General features: G+C 44.7%; 1 protein-coding gene across 3 annotated transcripts in view; it reads right to left on the bottom strand.

Moving 5' to 3' along the window:
- Positions 1-27,201, bottom strand: part of sema6dl (sema domain, transmembrane domain (TM), and cytoplasmic domain, (semaphorin) 6D, like) — a 270,119-nt gene that overhangs the window by 75,996 nt on the left and 166,922 nt on the right. For all 3 annotated transcript variants that reach the window (XM_055661130.1, XM_055661131.1, XM_055661132.1), the window contains one exon: positions 12,027-12,156. The gene's annotated coding sequence lies outside the window, so the exon portion shown is untranslated. The remainder of the gene's footprint in view (positions 1-12,026; positions 12,157-27,201) is intronic.

Raw genomic sequence — 27,201 nt, 5'->3', positions numbered from 1 at the left:
TTTAATGATTTATTTATTTATTTATTTATTTATTATTTTTATGATACTGCCTGTAAGGGAAATTCATTTCGTTGTCTCAAATTGAGACAATGACAATAAATTTGAATACAATACAATACAATACAATACGATGGACTTCCAGGGCTATCGACAGATGCTAGGATGAAGAGAACCAGACAGCATCCCAAGAATAGCCCTGCACCGGACACCGAAAGGGAAAGGGGAAAGAGGGAGACCCAAACCACTTGGCGTCGAAATGTAGAGGAGGAAATGAAAACAATGAACCTGACCTGGGGTAGTGTCCAGAACAGCCAGGAGTGGAGGCCCTTCGTTGCTGCCCTACATGCCAGGAGGCACAATAGGCAGTAAGTAAGTCACTTCTCATCAAACAGTGCCTAAGTTTGTTAATATTCACTCTCGTTTTCCAATCCCGTTTGCCTTGCTGAAACTCTGAAATACTCTCCCACATTAAAATTCCTCCAATTCTGATCTCTTATCCATTATTCAGTTTATTTAGAGTTATAGAGTCTTACAGAGTCATAGATCCCAACTTGCCCACACTGGCCAACACGTCCCATCTACACTAGTCCCATCTGCTCACGCTTGGTCCATATCCCTCCAAACGTGTCCCATCCACGTAAGTGTCTAAATGTTTCTTAAATGTTGCAATAGTTCCTGCCTCAACTGCCTCCTCCTGCAGCTCGTTCCATACACCCACCACTCATTCTGTGAAAGAAGTTACCCCTCAGATTCCTATTAAATCTTTCCCCCATCATCTTAAACATATGTCCTCTGTTTCCCGATTCCCCAACTCTGGACACGAGACACTGTGCATTAACCTGATCTATTCTCTCATGATTTTGTACACCTCTATAAAATCTCTCCACTACTGATGACCCTTCCTCCCAGCTACAAAGGCTCCAAGCTCGAAATCTCCTTGCTAAAACTCCCCTTCCTCTTTTCAGATGCCCATCACAGGCATCGGTGACCAAGCTTTTGCCCATCAGCCTAAATGTATATTTCCATTGTTGTGTTAAACTGTGTTTGATAATGCTCTTATGAAGCTACGTTGAAGTAGTCATTGCTGTTATGAATGTATCAAGGACAACGTTTCAATCTCTTGAAATCCAAACTGCATTGAGTTAATCTTCAGCTTTCCAGAGCGCACAATTAGATTAAACCAGTCTAGTTCAATAAAGGAGGGAATTGATTCTTTCACCGATGCTCCGCTCCACAGCTTAAGGTGCTGTTAACTTCTGTGTTTGCTTGGATTCTACCTGAGGAAGGACAGTCACCTTTGCAGACTTCTCTTCCAATTTAAAACCACCAGTCAAGAAGCCAGTCCTTGCTGTGAGCTGGAGCTCAACAGGGTCAATAGTTCAATGGTGGTTTAATGGGACTTTTATTATCACTCGCAAAAGCACAGTGAAATTATTTTCTTACATCCAGTCCGGTAAAGCATTGCCAAGCCCAAGCAAAGGGTACAGAAATAGTCCATTTGCAAGAGGCACAAGGCTTTGACGCCATTTTCAAACACGCTGCCAGCAACAGAGACATCAAACACTATTCAACGCTGGGTCCCGACTAAAAGCGTTGAAAATTCTTCTCCCTCCACAGATGCTGCTCGGCCCGCTGAGATCCTCCAGCACTTTGTCTATTGCTCCAGATTCCAGCGTTTGCAGTCTGTTGTGTCTCAATTCTCTCCATTTAATTTGGTTTTAAGAGCCAAGGTAATGTCATTAAATACATTGTAATGGGAGAATGCAACTCCAGCACTTTGTCTAGCTTGCTCAGCTGGTCAGGCAGCATCCAGAAACGTTTGCAGTCTTCAGGTGTCTCAATTCAGTTGAAGAAGGGTCGCATTTAATGACCTTTTCCTTTTCCAGAGATGCTGCCTGACCCGCTGAGCTACTCCAAAAATCTACTGAAGGTTTGATAGGTAAATAAAAGATACAGCCTGAAGTAGTCTTAAATCTGGAGATAGTCGAACCCACAGTATCTTCCCAATTCTCTTTCACTTCCCATTATATTTTGGGATTGTTTAATAATTTTCTAATAGAAATGCATTAAAGTAAGGCTGCTTCCAACACAAGATACTGAAATGATCACGCAAGTTCAAAAGCTTTCAGACCATCGGTGGTTAAATAGTAATGCTGCGATTGATGCGATTCCCTGTAGACTGAAAATAATAAATTACCGTCACGCCAGTCAAGAGACACTGAGCCCCTTTGTGTTGGGAACCCTTTGATCCCCCTCCCTGGCTGCCCCTACACAGATATAAGAAAGGCTTTTTCTAACAACAAACTGCGAGTCAGCAGGTCCAGCAAAGACAGCAAGAAGTGAAGGGGCCTGAACTGCAAGTCATGATACGGCGGCTTTCAACCATCCAGGTGGAAGTCAACTTTAAAAAACAAATAGCGTAATAAATCAGATCACCAATCCCATATTGCGGAGACCATAACTTATTGTTTGGCACCCGAAGCTTCGCAGGAAAAATCCTTTTCGAAAACATGGGCTTGTTTTGTTTCCCTCAACAGGCACCTTTGGCCAGACATAGTTTGGAGTTTTATCATCGGACCTGACCCTCCCCAGTGTTGGTGTCCTTGTACGCAAGTCTGTTCGGTTCGGGTTTCAAGGCTGCGCCCTCAATCTGTTACAGTGTCGCAGGCAGGGGCGAGGGTGAATGGACAATCAGATGCAAACGGCTTCAATCATTTACAGGACCAACAAAATGCAACAAAACCTCAGGACAGAACAGACCCTGCCTGAATCGCCTTCACAGAGTGTGTTCTCTGTGCTGGGACATTTTCTATGGCAGTACTATATATATACTGCTCATACTCAGACACAAACACACACACACACATATATATACTGGAAGGAACTGCAGATGCTGATTTAAACCGAAGATAGACACAAAAAACTGGAGTAACTCAGCAGGTCATAAATATACTTACACATATATATTTATACATATATACTTATACAAATGCACATATATACTTATACACACACACACACACACACACACACACACACACACACACATACACACACACACACACACACACACACACACACACACACACACACACACACACACACACACACACACACACACACACACACACACACACACACACACACACACACATCATTTATTTATTTGCCTCTGTACTCCACAATTTGAGATTTCTAATAGAAAAAAAATCACACGTGGTTAAAGTGCACATTGCCAGATTTTAATAAAGACCATTTTAATACATGTTGGTTTCACCGTGTAGAAATGACAGCAGTGTTTGTACGTAGTCCCTCCAGAATGAAAGGTGGTAAGTAGTGGAGAATCGCAGTTCTTTACTCGCAATTATTCACTATTTACTTTAATGATCTGGCGGAAGGAACAACTTGTAAGATTGCCAAATTGGCCAATGATATGAAAATAGGTGGAAAGGCGTGTTATGATAAGGCTCCTGTGATTCTGTAGCAGGATATAACATTGGCTACCAGGATACAACACTGAGCGACTGGACAAAGGGTTGGCATAAGAAGCTTAATGTGAGGAAGTGTGAGGCCGTGCACTTCAGTGGGAGAGTCAAGAGGCAAATCATGTTCCAAATGGTGAGAGACTGCAAGTGGGTGAAGTTCCGAGGGATCTGAATGTTCTTGAGCATGTCACAAATAGCTACAGACAGGTTGAGACGGCAAATGGCATTTTGCCCTTCATTTCAAAGATGAGGTGAAGGAACTGCAGTTACATGGATAGGACAGATTTGCCAGGATATGGGCCAAACGCGGGCAGTAGGGACTAGTGTTGCTGGGAAATGTTGGCTGGTGTGGGCAAGTCGGGCCGAAGGGCCTGTTTCCACACTGTATGACTGACTCTATACTGATTGATACCGAAGATAGACACAAAATGCTGGAGTAACTCAGCGGGTCAGGTGGCGTTTCTGGAGAAGAAGAATAGGGGACCTTTCGGGTCCGAACCCTTCTTCAGACTGAAAGAGTAAGAGAGGGTGGGGGAGAACTGGAGGCAAGAATAGACTGGCCTTGTTTTGTTCTGGCCTTTTCTCACTTGCACTCCCCTCCCCCCCCCTCCAACCCACCTCTATCTTTCAGTCTGAAGAAGGGTTCCAACTTGAAGCGTCACCTATTCCTTTTCTCCAGAGATGCTGACTGACCCGTTGAGTTACTCCAGCATTTTGTGTTTATCTTCATTTCAAATATGTTTATTTTTAAAAATAGGTATGTTATGTTGCAATTGTTCAGGGTTTGGGCGAGGCCTTATCTGGAATACTGCTACACTTTTTGTTCCCTTTATCTAAAAAAGATACGGTAAGGTTGGAGGCAGTCCAGAGGCGGCTCACCAGGCCAATGCCTGGAGCGAGAGAGTTGTCGGTCCCAGAGAGAACAAACATTTGGGTTTGTTTAGTTTATTATTTTTTAGTTTAGAGATAGAGAGCGGACACAGGCCCTTCGGCCCACCGAGTCCACACCGACCAGCGATTCCCGCACAATGACGCTACCCTGCACACACTCGGGAAAATGTTTACCTACAAACCTGCACGCCTTTGGAGCGTGGGAGGAAACCGAAGATCTCGGAGAAAACCCACGCGGTCACGGGGAGAACGTACAAACTCCATGCAGGCGGCACCTGTAGTCGGGATTGAACCCTGGTCTCTGGTGCTGTAGGCGCTGTAAGGCTGCAACTCTACCGCTGTGCCATCGCGTATCCCACTCTAACAGGTGGTGAATTTAAATTTAAGTATTGAAATAAATCTGGAATTAAAAGGGTTCGTGTCAGAAATGGTGAGAACCCTTGTGTATATGGTTTAATCTATAAAACTGTTCTCAATGGGCTAACGTCCTCCAGTTGGTTCACCTTCGTGACATTCCTTCTAAGGCAACTAAACACTTTCCTCGACAGCAACAATACTCCAGGTGTCTGTGATTCAAGTCCTACATAATCACACAAAGACCTAACAACCTTAGCACACTTCCAACACAGTTTCTTTCCTTCTGTACAAGGAAATGTAATGAAAATCAATCATGTCCGCCTGTGTGCATCACCCACCTCTGCATGGATGTATTTTTGCATTTTTAAAATTTTAATTATTGGTCGTTTTAAGTATTTATTGGTCTTTTTAAGTATTTATTGCTCTCAGGTAGTGTCAGCATGGTATTTTATGCATTATCTGTCTGCGTTCGTTTTGAATGTGTGGGTTTATTGGTTGGGGGCTTCTGGACATCTGAATTTCCCTGAGGGGATCAATAAAGTATTTTTTATTATTATTATTATTATTATTATTATTTACAGTCATATGCAGTGACTTTACATGGTGTACAATTCATATTCTGCTGGAGATGCTCAACATGTACCTGGTAGTTTCCACAAAGCATCAACTTCTGTATCCCTTGGATGCAAGATCCAAGGATCTGGAATACTGCTTAAAGTTTTGGTCCCCTTACCTAAAAAAGATATAATAACGATGGAGGCAGTCCAGAGGAAATTCACCAGGCCAACTCTTGGAATGACAGAGCTGTCTGTCCGAGAGAGACTAAATATTTGAGTTTGTTTATTTTAGGGTTTTTTTAAGTTTAGGGATACAGCGAAGGAAACAGGCCCTTCAGCCCTCTGAGTGAAGGATCTGGCCCGACGGGGCTCTGGATGTGGATACAGTGTACATATTCACCTGTATGTAGGTTCTCTTTAACAATTCCACTCAGTCCTCACTCCCATTTTGTTCCATTCTTGTAATGTCCCTCAGTAGCCCCCATCATTGGAGCCCAACCAGCTGATCCTAACTCACTCCTCAGCCTAGAATCCCCAACTGCACTCCCTTCCACTCAACAAAACTCTGATCTTCACAACAACCCCCGACTCCAGCTTCTTTCAACTGCATCGCCACATCCCCTGAGACTCAAGAAAGGCCTCGCCCCGAAACATCACCCATTCCTTTCTCTGTGGAGATGCCGCCTGTCCCGCTGAGTTACTCCAGCACTTTGTGTCTATCTTCGCTGTAAACGTGCATCTGCAGTTCCTTCCGACACATCCCCTTGTTGAGGCAACACTGCCGTCTGATGCTCACAAACTAAACACGTATTGGGTCCACCAGTGAATTGCAGGTTTAATTTGCCTCTTTACTTACAGAGTGCACCATTCATTCCCCATACGCCTTCACCAATAAAAAAACTATTCTGCGCTTGTGCTATTCTTAATCAGGTATACAACCTCAAGTTTCATAAATTCATAAGTTATAGGAGCAGGATTTGGGCCACTCGGCCCATCAAGTCCACATCGAGTCTACTCCACCATTCAATCGTGGATGAGATATCTTTCCCGCTCAACCTCATTCTCCTGCCGTCTCCTCATAACCCCTGACACCTGTACTAATCAAGAATCTATCAATCTCCACCTTAAAAATATCCATTGACTTGGCCTCCGCAGCCTTCTATGGCAATAAATTCCACAGATTCACCAGCCTGACTGAAGAAATTCCTCCTTATCTCCGTTCTAAAGGTACGCCCTTTTATTCTGAGGCTGTGCCCTCTGGTCCTTAGCTTCTCCACATCCACTCTATCCAGGCCTTTCACTATTCGGTAGGTTTCAATGAGGTCCCCCCTCATCACTCTAAACTCCAGCGAGTGCAGGCCCATGTCGCCGAACGCTCAACAAATTTCTTCACATTCTGTTCCATCGTCCATGTTCTGCACCCCAGCGGCTTGGACTTTGACCTCCAATTTGCATTAGCCCTTGCTGTCCCCTCCCCTTCTCAGCTCTCCCTCAGTTTCTCCAGCACTTTTGCCTACCTTCTTTTCCCTTTTTACTTAACTCATCCATGTCGCACTGCTGTCTCCTTCGTCCCTGTCCGCCAACTCCCCAGCTCCGCAAGGACTCCAGCAGTTGAGCAAAAGTTGCAGAAACCCCCTGGGCTGATGTTTGGCCCCCAAGCAACGTCTGACAATGAGCCCCTCTCTCTGAACGGGAATCACAAAGCCACAAGGACATCACTACTTTCCTGTTTATTCACAAACAATACTTTTCAATTATTTAATTTTCAATGTTTTTAAAAAATTACTCCTGAATGTCAGGGACAGTCAACAAACCGTGCCAACTTTGACAGGTGGTGTAACTGGGAGTGTAGGTTTCTTCATGGAGTTTGTTGGCAGAGCTAGTTCAAATGTACCCATGTGCCCCAACCAGCTCACTGCCTAAGAGGGCTCACATTCACTACTTGTACATATTTAAAGAACTACAATCTGTTTTTATTGATAGTTTATTCTTATGTTCTATTTCACTCCATTAATTTCTTGGCCATCATTTGCGAGATTAAAATTTGCCTATTCGTCAGCATTCTGTCCTACTTCCACGATATTAGTGCACAATACAAATATATTTATGACTTTCCACAGAACAAAAATAAAACTTGGATTGTTAGTATACACCAGTCAATTGGAATTTTAGACTTTAGACTTCAGCGATACATAGAAACATAGAAACATAGAAATTAGGTGCAGGAGTAGGCCATTCGGCCCTTCGAGCCTGCACCGCCATTTAATATGATCATGGCTGATCATCCAACTCAGTATCCCGTACCTGCCTTTTCTCCACCCCCTCTGATCCCCTTGGCCACAAGGGCCACATCTAACTCCCTCTTAAATATAGCCAATGAACTGGCCTCAACTACCCTCTGTGGCAGAGAGTTCCAGAGATTCACCACTCTCTGTGTGAAAAAAGTTCTCCTCATCTCGGTTTTAAAGGATTTCCCCCTTATCCTTAAGCTGTGACCCCTTGTCCTGGACTTCCCCAACATCGGAAACAATCTTCCTGCATCTAGCCTGTCCAACCCCTTAAGAATTTTGTAAGTTTCTATAAGATCCCCTCTCAATCTCCTAAACTCTAGAGAGTATAAACCAAGTCTATCCAGTCTTTCTTCATAAGACAGTCCTGACATCCCAGGAATCAGTCTGGTGAACCTTCTCTGCACTCCCTCTATGGCAATAATGTCCTTCCTCAGATTTGGAGACCAAAACTGCACGCAATACTCCAGGTGTGGTCTCACCAAGACCCTATACAACTGCAGTAGAACCTCCATGCTCCTATACTCAAATCCTCTTGCTATGAAAGCCAACATGCCATTCGCTTTCTTTACTGCCTGCTGCACCTGCATGCCTACCTTCAATGACTGGTGTACCATGACACCCAGGTCTCGCTGCATCTCCCCCTTTCCCAATCGGCCACCGTTTAGATAATAATCTGCTTTCCCGTTTTTGCCACCAAAATGGATAACCTCACATTTATCCACATTAAACTGCATCTGCCAAACATTTGCCCACTCACCCAGCCTATCCAAGTCACCTTGCAGTCTCCTAGCATCCTCCTCACACCTAACACTGCCCCCCAGCTTAGTGTCATCCGCAAACTTGGAGATATTGCCTTCAATTCCCTCATCCAGATCATTAATATATATTGTAAATAGCTGGGGTCCCAGTACTGAGCCTTGCGGTACCCCACTAGTCACTGCCTGCCATTGTGAAAAGGACCCGTTTACTCCTACTCTTTGCTTCCTGTTTGCCAGCCAGTTCTCTATCCACATCAATACTGAACCCCCAATGCCATGTGCTTTAAGTTTGTATACTAATCTCTTATGTGGGACCTTGTCGAAAGCCTTCTGGAAGTCCAGATACACCACATCCACTGGTTCTCCCCTATCCACGCTACTAGTTACATCCTCGAAAAATTCTATAAGATTCGTCAGACATGATTTACCTTTCGTAAATCCATGCTGACTTTGTCCAATGATTTCACCACTTTCTAAATGTGCTGCTATCCCATCTTTAATAACTGACTCTAGCAGTTTCCCCACTACCGATGTTAGGCTAACTGGTCTGTAATTCCCCGTTTTCTCTCTCCCTCCCTTCTTAAAAAGTGGGGTTACGTTTGCTACCCGCCAATCCTCTGGAACTACTCCAGAATCTAAGGAGTTTTGAAAGATTATTACTAATGCATCCACTATTTCTGGAGCTACTTCCTTAAGTACTCTGGGATGCAGCCTATCTGGCCCTGGGGATTTATCGGCCTTTAATCCATTCAATTTACCCAACACCACTTCCCGACTAACCTGGATTTCACTCAATTCCTCCACCTCCTTTGACCCGCGGGCCCCTGCTATTTCCGGCAGATCATTTATGTCTTCCTTAGTGAAGACGGAACCAAAGTAGTTATTCAATTGGTCCGCCATATCCTGGTTCCCCATGATCAACTCACCTGTTTCTGACTGCAAGGGACCTACATTTGTTTTAACTAATCTCTTTCTTTTCACATATCTATAAAAACTTTTGCAGTCAGATTTTATGTTCACTGCCAGTTTTCTTTCATAATCCATTTTTCCTTTTCTAATTAAGCCCTTCGTCCCCCTCTGCTGGTCTATGAATTTCTCCCAGTCCTCCGGTATGCTGCTTTTTCTGGCTAGTTTATACGCATCATCCTTTGCTTTGATACTATCCCTGATTTCCCTTGTTATCCATGGATGCACTACCTTCCCTGATTTATTCTTTTGCCAAACTGGGATGAACAATTTTTGTAGTTCATCCATGCAGTCTTTAAATGCCTTCCATTGCATATCCACCGTCGACCCTTTTAGAATTAATTGCCAGTCAATCTTGGCCAATTCACGTCTCATACTCTCAAAGTTACCTTTCTTTAAGTTCAAAACCATTGTTTCTGAATTAACAATGTCACTCTCCATCCTAATGAAGAACTCAACCATATTATGGTCACTCTTGCCCAAGGGGCCACGCACAACAAGACTACTAACTAACCCTTCCTCATTACTCAATACCCAGTCTAAAATAGCCAGATACAATGCAGGAGCAGGCCTCTCGGCCCACCGAGTCCGCGCCGAGCAGCGATCACCCCGTACACTAGCACTATGCTACACACTAGGGACAATTTCCAATTTACAGAAGCCAATTAACCTACAAACCTGTTCGTCTTTTGAAGTGTGGGAGGAAACCGGAGCACCTGGAGGAAACCCATGCGGTTACGGGGAGAACGTACAAACTCCGTACAGACAGCACCCTTAGTCAGGATCGAACCTGGGTCTCTGGTGCTGTAAGGCAGCAACTCCAAAGTTGTGCCACCCTATTCATTTAATATTCATTTAAAATTTGTTTTGGCCCTCCATGGTTGTGGTTGGCTCTACCTGAAGTGATCATTATCATCCTTTATTGTCATCTTGCAAAGCAACATATGTACAGTGCAAAATGAGAAGACGTTTCCCTGGGAATACCGAAGCATCAAAACGATACAACAAAACAATCCAGTTCCTGATAAAACAGTACGAATAGTTTAAAAAAGTGCAGGTAAAAACAGCAACATTAAAAATACAAGTAAAAACAGTCATAAAATGTCCTGGGCTGCTGATTTAAGTGACCTGAGCCAGTGCCAGAGTTGTTACTCAGTGCAGGGCAATCAGGGCAAGTGAATACCAATATGTTGGGGATGACAGATGGCACAATGGGCTAAGTGTTCGGCTGGCGACCGGAAAGTAGCCGGTTCGAATCCCGCTTGGAGTGCATACTGTCGCTGTGTGCTTGGGGCAAGACACTTCACCCACCTTTGCCTGTGTGTAATGTAATGTAATTATGTGAAGCACTTTGGGGTCAATGCAAGTTGACTGAAAATGTGCTATATAAATAAGATTATTATTATTATTATTATGTTCACATCACCTGCAGTGCAGGCTTGGATTTTCAAAGAGCTGAAGGTATCTCTCTAGTTCTGATGTTTTCGTTGTGAGGTAAATAAAAATACAATTTCAGGCTCACCACCGATTTTCCGGCAACTGATGGTTTGGCACCTCCTTAAATCCGGACCAAATTACTAGAGCGCACTTGATATTCCCTGGGCGGCCACAGATGGCGCTGCGTGTGGCGCGCATCCATTCGGGCCGTATCCCACCGTCCCCATAGACTTATTTGTTTACTTCTGTTTTCATCGATCCCTTGGTTTTGTGCAAGTCTTATCTTAGTTTGCTAACATTTAACCCCAGCTGTGGATTCGACAGTCATGGTGTCGTAAGGTCATAGTTCATACGTTAGCAGAGCAAAAATGAGGCCATTCGGCCCATCGAGTCAATTCTGCAATTCAATCACAGCTGATCGTGAGACTATTACTTATCAATAATCTATCTATCTCAGGGGATAATTGTCAAGCGTATTTAATTCACATTTAATACATGTTTTACATAATTTTCTAGCAGTCCAGGACTGCTTTAGAGACACGGGAGAGGTATAATTAGTGGGTCAGAGATACGTTGTGCTATTATTACTGTTATTATGTGACCTCCGTTGGTCCAGCAAAATGGATAATCTGGCAAGGCTCTGGGACCAAGGGTGCCGGAAAATCGCTGGTGGTCGGTGGTTGGTGGTCCGGTAAATGAAACGTTACATAAAGACAAGGGGCTTGACTGAATGCTCTCAGTCAATGCTGACTGTCTTCCGCACCAGTATCCCTGTTGTCCTTACACAAACCACGCTTCCGGCTACAAGTTGCAATCTCCCTCTTGATGCGGGGGATTTGCGCAAGGTTGAATCTTTCCGACAATAAGCACCAAAGAACTGTCATTGAAATGGGCGTAAGACCATATTTCCCTCCCACAGAAAATCACTCTCTGCCTTTTACACCAAATCAATGTGTATTGAAACGATCTTTTTCTGAAGACTGGACATTTTTTTTACACAGTAGAAATTCCTGCCAGGATTTTACAGATTTTCCTTTTATTGACCATGGAAGTATAGTTTATATCCCTTGGATAACGGACTTAGAACATTTTAATTTCCGCCACTACTTGTACCACCTCAGAAAATCCATACCTTTGATGTCTGTGGAGTTATTCACGGAAAATAATTGTCACAATGTGGTGGGTGGTTATTGAGCGGTTATTTCTCAGTACAGTTGTATTATTTTATCAGCAGAAAGTACTTACAGGATCATAATTGCAGAATTACAGGTGTCATTTACTCACCGTTCCAGGAGGTGAGTGGAGATCTGCCCAGGAATAATCACTCGATGAGGATGCCTCACTGTTGGAGTGTTGTGGAGCTTCAACAGAATGCTGTCCTGTCAGTGGAGCTTTGCTTCAGTAGCTGAGCACTCTGTTACACATTGAAAATGGAGAGGGGAAGAGTGGAGGACAGGAGGGGGGGAGAGAGTGTGGGGGATAGAGAGAGGGGTAGGGGGAGAGAGAGAAAGAGAGGAAGGGGAATGAGTGGCAGAGGGGAGAGGGAAAGGAGGAAGGGGAGGGAAATGGAGGAATGTAGGGAGGGAGAGGGGGAGACAGGGGGAGAGAAGGAGAGAGGGAGAGAGGGAGATGAAGAAAGAGAGGAAAAGGGAGAGAGGGTGAGGGAGAGAGAGAAGAACATGTTTAGAACCTCAAAATCAACATCATGCTTTAATATGTGCAAAACTATTAAGCTATAGTTAAGTATAATTGAGAATTAAGATAGAATTTTAATTTATCTTTTCAATGACTTTAATTTGCCTTCTACAAGATGCCTTACGATTGCATGAATGAAGGCTATTCCCTGATGTCTCATCCACTGTGCCTGAGCTATAATGCTGAATTTACAGGCACTTTTATTGTATTGAAGGTTTGGATGTCACGGTCATCTTTGATATTGTCCACAGTGTCACGCTAAACGTCCCTGTGTCAGCGGAAGCTCAGTCTGCAATGGGCTCGGCTTTGAATCAAGTCCAGCCCCAGTTACTGGAGCGGGCATCCCTGGCCCCGGTTGTCCCAGGATGGGTCAGTGTCGCAGATTCCCCTCTTTTCAAAGAGGCGCACTCACAGAGACGCTCGTCTCTATTCGCTGGATAGAAACATAGAAACATAGAAAATAGGTGCAGGAGTAGGCCATTCGGCCCTTCGAGCCTGCACCGCCATTCAATATGATCATGGCTGATCATCCAACTCAGTATCCTGTACCTGCCTTCTCTCCATACCCCCTGATCCCTTTAGCCACAAGGGCCACATCTAACTCTCTCTTAAATTTAGCCAATGAACTGGCCTCAACTACCTTCTGTGGCAGAGAATTCCAGAGATTCCCCACTCTCTGTGTGAAAAATGTTTTTCTCATCTCCGTCCAAAAAGATTTCCCCCTTATCCTTAAACTGTGACCCCTTGTTCTGGACTTCCCCAACATCGGGAACAATCTTCCTGCATCTAGCCTGTCCAACCCCTTTAGAATTTTGTAAGTTTCTATAAGATCCCCCCTCAATCTTCTAAATTCTAGCGAGTACAAGCTGAGTTTATCCAGTCTTTCTTCATATGAAAGTACTGACATCCCAGGAATCAGTGTGGTGAACCGTCTCTGCACTCCCTCTATGGCAAGAATGTCTTTCCTCAGATTAGGAGACCAAAACTGTACGCAATACTCCAGGTGTGGTCTCACCAAGACCCTGTACAACTACAGTAGAACCTCCCTGCTTCTATACTCCTATATAGAGGATGCAAAAGACCCTCTAGCACTGTTCCACAACAAGCACCCTGTCCCTGGAGTCATTCTCTGTCATTTATCTCTTGGAGCATCGAATAGTACAGCACAAGAACAGGCCCTTTGGCCCACTATGTCTTGGTCGAACACGATGCCAAGAACAACTCATCCACAATCCATATCGCTCCATTCCCTGCATATCCATGTGCCTATCCAAAAGTCTCTTAAACGCTTTTATTTTATCTTCCTCCACTACCGCCCGCGGCAGCACATTCAAGGCACATACCACCCTCTGCTTATTAAAACACCCTTCTCACCTTCATGGGAGGTGGGCTTGGAGGGGAGGAGCATCTTTGTCAATGCAGCTCACACCCTCCATGACATAGTAGGAGTAACCAGCAACAGCCTGGTTCCACCAAGATCCTTCTTCCCCTGTGGCTATCAAACTGTACAACTCCTCCCCCTTCTGTCGTGGGGTAGACTGACTCCCCCCCCCCCAATAGGAATTATGAATGTTGGTAGATCAATTTCCCTCCTGAGATAAATGAAGTTCTATTGTATCGTATCGTGTCGTAACATATAGCTATGCCCTTGAGTTTTAGATTTTTTTTAAATCCTGGAAACAAAAAATGTGTTGCTGCACTCTCTCAACCTTTCTCCGAAAGTAATGCGCTTTTTCCAGCTCTTCCAGGAAATCAAAGTCTCTTTTATTGCTACATTGTTCAATGCCAACCTCGATGGGTTTACACTGTGTGTTTACCAATACATTACCCAATGCTGTTGGGTTATTTTAGGCCACCGCCCAAAGATATTTCCCAAACTCACAAACTTACTTTTGCTTAGTTTAGAGATACAGCGTGGAAACAGGGTCTTTGGCCCAGCGAGTCCGTGCCAACCAGTGATCAGCCAGGGACAATTTACAGAAGCCAATTAACCTACAAACCTGCATATCTTTGGAATGTGGGAGGAGGCTGGAGCATCTAGAGAAAATCCATGCGGACACAGGGAAAGCATACAAACTCCATACAGACAGCACCTGTAGTCAGGTCGAATCCTGGTCTCTGGCGCTGTAAGGCAGCAACTCTACCGCTGCGCCACCGTGCCGACCTAATGTCTTTCCAATGCTGTTATACTACCTACCTCAACCACCTCCTCCAGCAGCTTGTTCAGTATACCCAAGTAAACATTTTGCCCCTCAGATTCCTATTAAATCTTTCCCCTCTCACCTTAAACCTATGTCCTCTGGTTCATGATTCCTCCACTCTGGGGAAAAGATGCTGTGCCTTCTCCCTCTCTACTACCCTCATGATTTGAGACGCTTTAATAAGATCACTCCCTCAGCCTCCTGCGCTGCAAGGAATAAAGTCCAAGGCCCCACGGCTCAGTCCTCGAATCCTGGAATTTGCCAGCTGTGGACATCCTCTGCTGGGTGAGAACTGTTCACGGTGATAACTGAATGTTTTAGTTAAGTGCCCTGGTTTTACAACGCGATGAACATGTAGGCCTATGTATATATTGAAACATATTGCTAGGTGGCCTATATATTGCTGAGTTGGCACAGTGACGCAGTGGTACAATGACACCTTACAGTGCCAGAGACCCGGGTTCGATCCTGACTATGGGTGCCATACATTTAGAGTTTGAACATTCTCCCCGCGACCACATTGGTTTTCTCCAGGTGCTCCGGTATCCTCCCACACTCCAGAAACGTACAAGTTTGTAGGTTAATTGGCTTCGGTAAAAATTGTACATTGTCCCTAGTGTGTAGGGGTGACCATTTGTCGGCACGGACTCGATGGACTGAAGGGCCTGTTCCTATGCTGTATATGTAAACTAAACTAAACTAAACTGTTTAAGAAGGAACTGCAGATGCTGGAAAATCGAAGGTACACAAAAAAGCTGGAGAAACTCAGCGTGTGCAGCAGCATCTATGGAGCGAAGGAAATAGGCAACGTTTCGGGACGAAACGTTGCCTATTTCCTTCGCTCCATGGATGCTGCTGCACCCGCTGAGTTTCTCCAACTTATTTTGTGTTCCTTAAACTAAACTGTATCTCTTTAAACATTTCTATCTTGCGAACAATTCAGGATACGCACACAGCCCTGTTGTTGGCACAAGGAACTGCAGATGCTGGTTTACTCAAAAAACCACCCAACTGCTGGGTTAACTCAGCGGGTCAGGCAGCATCTCTGGAGAACATGGATAGGCGACGTTTCGGGTTGGGAACCCTGTTGCTAATGGGGGCGGCCTGCATTCAGTAGAATGGATGGCCATGAAGCCTGCCTCCAGTTACTGAGAAGATGCATGCTTAAAGCAAACCAATATGGCATGTAACAGTTCCCCATTGATTTCCATGGGTAAACTGTTTGACAGCCCGGGCACGTGTGTGCCGTCCACTGCCAAAATGCAACCTCGCTGTCAGGCAAAATGATCGCTCTCGTCCCTTAACCTTGAGCTCCACCGATAACAAACGAGTACAGTATGATATAATTCCCCTCTAACACAAGGTAGGCGCCTTTACATCATTTACATGTCGTTCCTGAAGGTAGACAAGGGAACTGCTTCACTAATCTGTGTGAAATGGCAAAAATATTATTCTTCGCTTTATGAAAACATTACAGTGACACGGGACGGTGGGTTGTCTAATTTACTCAGTAAACCTAGTGTTGAGAAGATTTGTCAAATATAGAATTCTAAGCAGACGATAAGGGCTGAGCTCTGATTTTAACTGGGGGTTGCATAGCATGAAATAGTCATGGATTTAGCAGGCTGCAATTGTACAAGCAACTGGCGGTTCTCATACGATCTGCCGAGTGTGAATGCAATGCAGCTGAATTTTTTGTATTAAGAGGCATTATTCAAAAGCAAGGAAGATTTTAAACCCAGTCATTCACGGACACATAAAACAATGTAACTTGTCCAATCAACGTCTCAAATCAGTGACAGCTTTCGAGCTGCTTGCTGGGGCCTTTGCAACAACCCTCGACGTGATGCTCCATATCTGCATATTGAAATGTGTCATGAGAAATTGGTGTTGTCATTTCTGTTGGCATCTCTGATCGAAACACTTTCCAAGTTTGAAAGCGCGCTGACAGATCATTCTTGATCGCGGGCACCAGCCCCACTCTGGAGGACATTACTGTGGGGAAACTGGAATTTCACAATTTTGTTGAAATGTTCTTTCGGTGGTTTATCCATGGAAACAGAGAAGCCGGAGAGGAGTCTACCTACATCTGTGTCAGCCAGGAGTGACAGCTATAAATTAAACAACACCCGAAGAATATATAGAAAATGACTAGACACGATAAACACAATTTCACTAATGTGCAGGAAGGAACTGCGGATGCTGGTTTAAACCGAAGATAGGCACAAAAGGCTGGACTGAAGAAGGGTCTCGACCCGAAACGTCACCTATGCCTTTTCTCCAGAGATGTTGTCTGACCCGCTGTTAAGGGCCTGTCCCGCTTGGGCGTCATTTACGCGGCATCATTTCCGCGTCACGACGCACGAAGCGTGCATGGTGTGCATTGTGCGCGCATGGCGCGTGGTGGCGTAGGCAGTGATGCACGGTCGCGCGCGGCGCCCCAGGATTTTTGGATTCACAAAATCTTCGCGCGCCACCAGCATGATGCGCAAATTACACCCAAGTGGGACAGGCCCTTTACTCCAGCTTTTTGTGTTCATCTACAACTTTACTAATGGTGGTTTAACGGACTGCTAATTGATTAGGCTGACTTCTTCACAATACTACTTTTAGCAATTCAAATTAGACAGCACTCTTAAAATACACATACAGCAGATTGCTCACAGACTTTGGAATGGTTATGTGAAACGCATACTTTATAATGAGGGGGGAATTCACAGTCGCAGTGATCTCCATAATGCATTTGGTTGCCGGAGTACAAAACTCTGCTACATTTCTGCAGTTGAAGGCATTTTAATGGATAGTGAGGAAATATATAACACCAGTTCCAAATGGTTTATGCTCCCTTGCACAGGCCTGGTGTCACTCATTGTTTACAAGAACACACTTATCCTAAAATAGAGTTCAGATTTTGGGAGATTTTGGAATAATTTGTTCATATTTTCTCATTCTCATTCTCTCCCCAATGGGCCTGGATAGAGTGGCTGCGGAGAAGATGTTTCCACTAGTGGGAGAGTCTAGGACCAGAGGCCACAGCCTCAGAATTAAAGGACGTACCTTTCGAAAGATGAGGAGGAATTTCTTTAGTCAGCTGTTGGTGAATCTGTGGAATTCATTGCTACACAAGGCTGTGGAGGCCAAGTCAATGGATATTTTTAAGGTTGAGATTGATAGGTTCTTGATTAGTACGGGTGTCAGGGGTTATAGGGAGAAGGCAGGAGAATGGGGTTGAGAGGGAAAGATAGATCAGCCATGATTGAATGGCGGAGTAGACTTGATGGGCCGAATGGCCTAATATTGCTCCGAAAACCCATGAATTACTCAATGCCAATACTCAACTCCTCAGCTTGACCCAAAACATCACCTAACCTCTGAGCTGATCTTGTGGCCAAACTGTGTATATGGTGTATATGTGTATATGGTTCCCGGAGGTTGCAGGTGGTTGCCGGAGGTTGCAGGTAGTGGAAGCAGATAGGGAGACTGACAAAAACCTCCAGGAACCGCACGGAAACCTTGGGTGGGGCGCAAAGTCTCCAGAGGTTTCCGCTCAGGTTTCCTAAGTGGGACAGGGGCATTACAAGAGCTGAACTGGGAAGCAACAGGTCTTGCATAAATCAGTCAATTTGTAAGTTTGGAACGGCAAAATGTTAGAAATATTTTAGTTTCTGAAACTGCCTTGAAAAGACGCTCCCTTAAACTGGGAGGTGGATACCATCCAAGTATGTATCATTTAAATCAGGAAGCAAAATATTAATCATATATTAGGATATCTTTAGTTTAATTTAGTTATATTATATCCATAATATATATATATATATTTAGTTATAGTTATGTTATTATTGGATAATACATTATCTTGTACTGATGGTTATTTTAGGACATTGCCCAAAGATATTTCCCAAACTCACAAATTTACTTTAATTTGGTTAAGAGATACAGGGCGGAAACAAACCCACCGGCCCACCGAGTCCGCGCCGACCCGCGATCCACATACACTAACACTCTCCTACACACTTTGGACAATTTACATTTTTTTATCGCAGCCAATGAACCTACAAATCTGTGCGTCTTTAGAGTGTGGAAGGAAACCGGAGCACCCGGAGAAAACCCACGCGGTCACTTGGAGAACGTACAAATTTGTACAGACAGCACCCGTGGTCAGGATCGAACCCGGGTCCCAAGTGTCAGGAGCGAACCCCACTCTACCACTGGGCCACCGTTTTTAAAATGGCCTTAAAATTTATTCGGATAGATATAGAGATGAGAAGGATGTAGAGGGATATGGGGCTGGCACAGTAGGGAACTTGGACATGTAGAGGGATATGGGACTGGCCCAGTAGGGCAACTTGGACAGCACGGACAAGGTGGGACGAAGGGCCTTTTTTCCCATGCCGTACAGCTCAATGACTCTCTGTCAATATTACAATTTCTGCACCAAATTGAACACATCATTCAAGCCAATGGGCATATTTATTCCCACTGCTCTCACTTTATTGCACCTCCCTTGAACTTGGTTCTATGTGGCAAGCAATAAAATGGTCATTTATGGAGGCTCTGTTCAGGAGCTACTGGAGGATTGCCTAGATCTTCAAACGCGCTCAGTTTTACACAGCCGCCCTTAAATCAGTGACTTTCTCCGAGCAGGGCTGTCAATGAACCGCCTCACACGCAAGTTCAGGGCTAGAAAGTAGAAAATTGCATGAATATTTTATCAAGCACATCAAAAGCCAATAAATTACTTTCCATACGTGGTCACTGTTTTATGGGCGAGGGTGGCAGCCAATTTGTAAATCACCAGCTCCCGCAAACAGAAAAGAGATACTTGACTCGTTCATCTATTAAGGGAGAGATAATTAAACGTTCGACTGGCACGACAGTGGCGGTACTTGGTATCAGTGAAAGTAACAGCACAGCTGCCTGCCATTCGGCCCTTCAAGCTCATCCTAGCCCATAATTGATAAATGCCATCCTATTTACAAGCCTGTGATCCATCGTCTTGCAGGTTACAATGCTCATTTCGGAGCGTTCGAAGTGTGACATGCTCCATCTCCATCATCCTTTCAGACTGTCACTGCTCCTTGGGTGAAGTATAATTTTCCTCAACTCCCTTCGAATCCTTTTACCAAGTAACTTAAAGCTATGTCTGCCAGTTGTCAAACACCTTCCAAGGAAAACACTTCACTCTGTCTGCACCCCCTCACAAGTTTATACACCTCAAGTAAATATCTCAGTGTTCCAAGAAAAACAACCCCCATGGGGGATCGTTCTCCAGCCGGGGGGGGGGGGGCAGCGGTACAGTTGTTGCCTCACAGCACCAGAGACCAGGGTTCGATCCTAACTACGGGTGCTGTCTGTATGGAGTTTGCACGTTCTCCCCGCGACCGCGTGGGTTTTTCTGCGGGTGCTCCAGTTTCCTCCCACACTCCAAAGACGTACAGATTTGTAAGTTAATTGGCTTCGATAAAAAAAAAGATAAATTGTCTCTAGTGTGTGTAGGATAGTGCCGGTGGGGGGGGGGGGGGGGGGGGGGGGGGGGGGGGGGGGGGGGGGGGGGGGGGGGGGTGGGGGGGGGGGGAGTCTACTGGTCGGTGCCATCAGGCTCTTGAACGCTAGACAAACACTACCCTCAGCAACTATGATCTTCTATGGACTGCGTCTGTCTTGTACAACAGACTTTGGTTTTGAACTATTATGGCCTGGTTACCTAATATTATTGATTATTAACTTATTGTATTATTGATAATTGTACTCAACCTGTGTGTTATGGCGTTTTCGGGTCGGTTAAGCGGTAAGAATTTCATTGTTCTCCTGACGGTACACGTGACAATTAAGGGTGACCCCGTGGCGCAGCGGTAGAGTTGCTGCCTCACGGCGCCAGAGACCTGGGTTCAATCCTGACCTCAGGTGCTGTCTGTGTGGAGTTTGTACGTTCTCCCTGTGACCGCATGGGTTTTCTCCGGGTGCTCCGGTTTCCACCCACATCCCATAAACGTGCGGGTTTGTAGGTTAATTGGCTTCTGTAAATTGTCCCTAGTGTGTAGGATAGAACTAGTGTGAATGGGTGATCACTGGCCAGTACGGGCTCGGTGGGCCGAAAAGCCCGTTTCCACACTGTATCCCTAAACTAAACTAAATAAACTAAACTAAACTACTAAACTTAAGACTTAAACTTAACTCAGTCTGAAGAAGGGTCTCAACCTGAAACGTCACCCATTCCTTCTAGCCATAGACGCTGCTTTTTATTTTAACGGCATTTTATGTCCATTGTCACGATAGCCTCCCTCGTCATCTTGACACATGCAGGTTGTGTAGTGTGGCACTGAGTGCAAAGGTGCATGAGGGTATATTGTTGAATTTCCAAGATTTGTGTAGGTTCATGAAATTAGTGAGCATTGGCGATGTTGGCTAATTATTTCAGAGCCACATCATTCATTTTATGTTCGTGCGATTGGAAGGAAAGATTTATTGATGTCGAGCTTGATGACTGATTTTGCGATGACATTGGAGAGAAGGTGGTGCATTAGCCTTCTCCTTAATTCTCCTTGCCATTCCTACACAGATCTTTCCGTCCTCGGTCTCCTCCATTGTCAGAGTGAGACTAACCGCAAATTGGAGGAACAGCATCTCATTTCGCTTGGGCAGCTTACAGCCAAGCGGATGGTATGTTAGCTTTCATTGCAAAAGGATTTGAGTATAGGAGCAGGGAGGTTCTACTGCAGTTGTACAGGGTCTTGGTGAGACCACACCTGGAGTATTGTGTACAGTTTTGGTCTCCAAATCTGAGGAAGGACATTATTGCCATAGAGGGAGTACAGAGAAGGTTCACCAGACTGATTCCTGGGATATCAGGACTGTCTTATGAAGAAAGACTGGAGAGACTTGGTTTATACTCTCTAGAATTTAGGAGATTGAGAGGGGATCTTATAGAAACTTACAAAATTCTTAAGGGGTTGGACAGGCTAGATGCAGGAAGATTGTTCCCGATGTTGGGGAAGTCCAGGACAAGGGGTCACAGCTTAAGGGTAAGGGGGAAATCCTTTAAAACCGAGATGAGAAGAACTTTTTTCACACAGAGAGTGGTGAATCTCTGGAACACTCTGCCACAGAGGGTAGTTGAGGCCAGTTCATTGGCTATATTTAAGAGGGAGTTAGATGTGGCCCTTGTGGCTAAGTGGATCAGGGGGTATGGAGAGAAGGCAGGTACGGGATACTGAGTTGGATGATCAGCCATGATCATATTGAATGGCGGTGCAGGCTCGAAGGGCCGAATGGCCTACTCCTGCACCTAATTTCTATGTTCTATGTTTCTAAGTGTATGAATATTGATTTCTCTCACTTCAGGTAGCCCTGGCATTCCCCCTCTCTCTATCCCTCCCCCTCCCAAGTCGCACTAGCTTCTTGTTTTCACCCTACAAACAGCTAACAATGGCCTGTTTCCTTTTTCATCGTTACTTTTTTGCATATCTTTTATTCATTGTTCTTTATCTCTCCACATCATCGTCTATAGCTCTCGTTTCCCTGATCCCTAACCAGTTTGAAGCAGGGTCTCGACCCGAAACGTCACCCATTCCTTCTCTCCAGAGATGGAATGCTGCCTGTTACTCCAGCTTTTTGTGTCCATCTCCGGTTTTAAACCAGCATCTGCCGTTCCTCCCTACACAGTGCATTAGCTCGGCAGCTTTCCCATCTTGTCATATTCCTTATCTCACTGGAAGTCGCAGATAATTCCTGTGGGTGATGTTATCGCCACATATGAGATACAGGATCATATTGGAGTTTTAGTATCTCACAATCTCTTCACAGCTGTATAATCACTGATACAATGCAGTGCAATTTGATTCCAAAGCCTGAGGAATCTGCTGGCTGCTTCAACCATGTTTGGCTTGGACATGGCAATTTTTTTTTTAAGTGCCATGAAATTTTTCGCCACTGATCTTAACTTCAACTCACTATCATGTTCTTGAGAAACAATCATTTTAACACAGGCAGGTCCACAACCCTGTAGAGGTTATTTGCAGCACTTAGAAAACTATTTTTCTTTGCCACCAATCATTCAGGAATCATATTGCAAGTAGACGGGCCCTCGAGCTGTGTGGGCGGCAGGATTATGAAACATCTGTTGCATTGTTAACGATCAACTACGAAGTGAAGTAGGTGATGCTGCCTGGTCCATCACGGCCGCTGACCTCCCCCGTCACCATGGAAACGATCTACAGGAGTTGCTGCCTCAAACATGGCAGCCAATGTCATTCAAGACCCACACCACCTCGGCCTCACTCTCATGGCGACAAGATGGCTACCAGCCGTAGCCTCATTAAGACCACCATTGGGCTGAAGGTACAGAAGCCTGAAAACCATGACCACCAGGTTCAAGACCAGCTTCTTCCCAACAATCAGTCCCTTGAACACTGCACAACACAACACAACACAACACAACACAACACAACACAACACACACAACACAACACAACACAACACAACACTAAGATTGTTTCACGTCACAGAACAAGGGGTCACAGTTTAAGGATAAGGGGGAAATCTTTTAAGACCGAGATGAGAAAAACATTTTTCACACAGAGAGTGGTGAATCTCTGGAATTCTCTGCCACAGAAGGTAGCGGAGGCCAGTTCATTGGCTATATTTAAGAGGGAGTTAGATGTGGCCCTTGTGACTAAAGGGATCAGGGGGTATGGAGAGAAGGCAGGTACAGGATACTGAGTTGGATGATCAGCCATGATCATATTGAATGGCGGTGCAGGCTCGAAGGGCCGAATGGCACCTATTTTCAATGTTTCTATGTTTCTAACCTCAACAACTATAGTCTTCTGTGTACTGTGTCTTTGGTTACACTATGGAGGTTTCAGTTTTGCGCTCTTATGGTTATCTAATATTTCAATTATTAACTTATTGTATTCTTGATTATTATATATTTATTTGTGTCATATTTTGTTAACTGGCCAGTTAAGCTGCAGCAGATAAGAATTTCATTGTTCAGTTGACGGTGCATATGACAATTGAACACTCTTAAATCTCTTGCCTTGATCTTGAAGTATTAAAGATTAAGATTCAAGTCAATGAATCTTGATCTAGTTATCAGGAACAGCGCCAGGCGTGCCAAGGGCTTTCCTGGCAACTAAATCTCCATTTGCCAGCACAGTTAACAATTCCAGATGACTTGGGCAGATTTTCTTCTGTAGATACACACAAAAAGCTGGAGTAACTCAGCGGGGCAGGCAGCATCTCAGCAGAGAAGGAACGGGCGATGTTTCGGGTCGAGACCCTCCTTCTTCTGCGCTTTGTTAGGGTTGCAGTTTGTTCGTATTCCCGAATGCTGATCTGAATTCTACCACCTATGTAAATAGACATCAGCAGCTTAGTCGTAGAACTCCTGCCACTGAGGGAAGAGGTTCATGGGTTCAAATCCCTGTGACCAAGTGGGTTTTTTCTCAGGGCGCTCTGGTTTCCTCCCACACTTCAAAGACGTACAAGTTTGTTCGGAAAGAACTGCTCCAGAGATGCTGTCTGACCCGTTGAGTTACTCCAGCTTTTTGTGTCTATCTTCAGGTTTGTAGCCTAATTGGCTTCGGTGAAATTGTAAATTGTTCCAAGTGTGTGTAGGGTAGTGTTAGTGTAGGGATGATTGCTGGGTTGGCGCGGACTCGGTGGGCCAAAGGGCCTGTTTCTACGCTGTATCTTTAACCTAAACTACACTAAACACATCATTTACAGAAAGAAATGGTGGTTTATGGTAGCCAAAATGTACAATGGCTAGACACACCCGCAAGTCTGCAACATGAACATCTATGTAAAGTCCCTAACACTACCTAACAGTTGTACAGGGCCCGTGTGAGACCACACCTGGAGTATTGTGTGCTGGTTTGGTCTCCAAATTTGAGGAAGGACATTCTTGCTCTTGAGGGAGTGCAGCGTAGATTCACGAGGTTAATTTCCGGGATGGCGGGACTGTCATATGTTGAAAGAATGTAGTGACTGGGCTTGTATATACTGGAATTTAGAAGGATTAGAGGAGATCTTATTGAAACATATAAAATTATTAAGGGATTGGACACGCTAGAGACAGGAAACATGTTCCCGATGCTGGGGGAGTCCAGAACCAGGGGCCACAGATTAAGAATAAGGGGAAGGCCATTTAGAACGGAGATGAGGAAAAGACATTTTCACCCAGAGTTGTGAATCTGTGGAATTCTCTGCCTCAGAAGGCAGTGGAGGCCAATTCTCTAGATGCTTTCAAGAGAGAGTTAGATAGAGCTCTTAAAGTTAGCGGAGTTAAGGGATATGGGGAGAAGGTAGGAATGGGGTACTGCTTGTGGATGATCAGCCATGATCACAATGAATGGCGGTGCTGTCTTGAAGGGCCGAATGGCCTGCTACTGCACCTATTGTCTATTGCCAACCTTCATGAAGGCACTGGAAAAATCCACTGTTGAAAATTCCTCCAAAATATAGTCCATGTAATTTAATTTTACCTTACCAACCATAAAGACGTAAATCACTACTAATGCATCTCATAAGCACTGGTCTGCAGCTGCACAAACGACATATACAATGATTATTGAATAAAGTTATTAAAAACCTATTCAGTTCACATTGGAAATCTAAAGCTGAGAACATTTTGTATTATGATTGATTCAATTCAGACTTTTCCAATATTTTGTGGACAAGCATTTCATAATTAACTTCTTCTGTATGTGACAGTTTTAAAATGAATGCCAAGCAAGTTCGTATCTATCAAAAAAACAAAATACCAAGAAAAACATTATTTGCTTTCCTATAATTAGCGTAAACATTGAGTGCTTCAGTGCATCCCTGAAGGCAAGATAATGTTGTGGAATCACTGGGTGTTCAAAGATTGCTAGCAGTTCGCCCATGAAGTCAACCTTTGAGCACAAGCGGCTGTTTGCATCAGCTACGCTCCACCATGCATTAACTTAGTGTCTATCGCATGGACAATTCACCATTGGTTATTGCATGAAGAAATCACTATGGTTTTCATGTTCTCGAGTCAAACCTCTCTTGTTCCAGTCTTATTTTTGGTCAGCTTATTTGGGGAAGGATGTGCTGGCTCCGGAGCGGGTCCAGAGGAGGTTTACAAGAATGATCCCAGGAATGAGTAGGTTAACTTATGATCAGCATTTGACGGCACTGGGCCTGTACTCGCTGGTGTTTAGAAGAATGATGGGGGACCTCATTGAAACGTACAGAATAGTGAAAGGCTTGGATAGAGGATGTTTCCACTAGTGGGAGAGTCTAGGATTAGAGGTCATAGCCTCAGAATTAAAGGACTTTCTTTTAGGAAGGAGATGAGGAGGAATTTCCTTAATCAGAGATTGGTGAATCTTTGGAATTCTTCACCACAGAAGGCTGTGGAGGCCAAGTCAATGTTTATTTTTAAGGCAGGGATAGATAGATTCTTGATAAGTATGGGTGTCAGAGGTTATGGGGAGAAGGCAGGAGAATGGGGTTAGGAGGGAGAGATAGATCAACCATGATTGAATGGTGGCATAGACTTGATGGGCCGAATGGCCTAATTCTGCTTCTATCACTTATGATCTTATGATTTTATTGAATGTGGGCAGGATGGTACCAATGACTCCACCTTTCACTATGCAACCTCATGGTCATGAGAGGAATAGTTCGGGTAAGCGCACAGAGTCTCTTGTACAGAGTAGGGGAATCGAGAACCAGAGGACATAAGTTTAAAGTAAGGGGGGAAAGATTTAATAGGAACCTGAAGGGTAACATTTTCACGCAAAGGGTGGTGGGTGTGTGGAACGAGCTGCTGGAGGAGGTTGTTGAGGCTGGGACTATCGCAACGTTTGAGAAACACTTGGCACATGGGTAAGACAGGTTTAGAGGGGTGTGGGCTAAATGCAGGCAGGTGGGACTAGTGTAGATGGGACATGTTGGCCGGTGTGGGCAAAATGGGTTGAAGGGCCTGTTTCCACAATGTATCACTCTATGACTCTATGACTCTCCCTCAATATCAGTAAGACATAGGAGATTATGATCGACTTCAGGAAGCGAAGTGGAAGCAGAAGCACATACCCTGGTATACACAGCGGGCACCGAGGTCGAGGAGGTTGATTGGGTCAGGTTCTTGGGAATAAATGTCACCAGCAGTTTCTTCCTGGCCCTGCCACATGGTAGCAATGGCCAAGAAAGCACACCAACGCCTCTACTTCCTCAAGAGGTTCAGGAAATTCGCCATGTCCCCAACAACTCTCACCAACTTCTACAGATGCGCCGTAGAAAGCATTTTATCGGGATGCCTCACAGCATGGTTTGGGAACAGCTCAATCCAAGATGGCTAGGAATTACAGAGAGTTGTGGACGCAGCCCAGTCCATCGCGCAAACCAACCTCCCTTCCATTGACTCCATCTACGCTTCACACTGCCCCGGCAAGGCGATGAAAGATAAATGGATCGCTCAACAATGGCAACATTTTCTGGCGTATGTACGAATTATTCTGCTCCAACAGAACTTGTTTTTTTTTTGTTGTATATTCGGGACATCCATCTGAAAGGATGACTGATAATTAGGA

This window comes from Leucoraja erinacea, chromosome 33, assembly GCF_028641065.1.
Source record: "Leucoraja erinacea ecotype New England chromosome 33, Leri_hhj_1, whole genome shotgun sequence".
NCBI classification, from domain to species: domain Eukaryota; kingdom Metazoa; phylum Chordata; class Chondrichthyes; order Rajiformes; family Rajidae; genus Leucoraja; species Leucoraja erinaceus.
The sequence above is the reverse complement of the archived record's forward strand: the minus strand, read 5'-3'. Positions and strand labels throughout refer to the sequence as shown.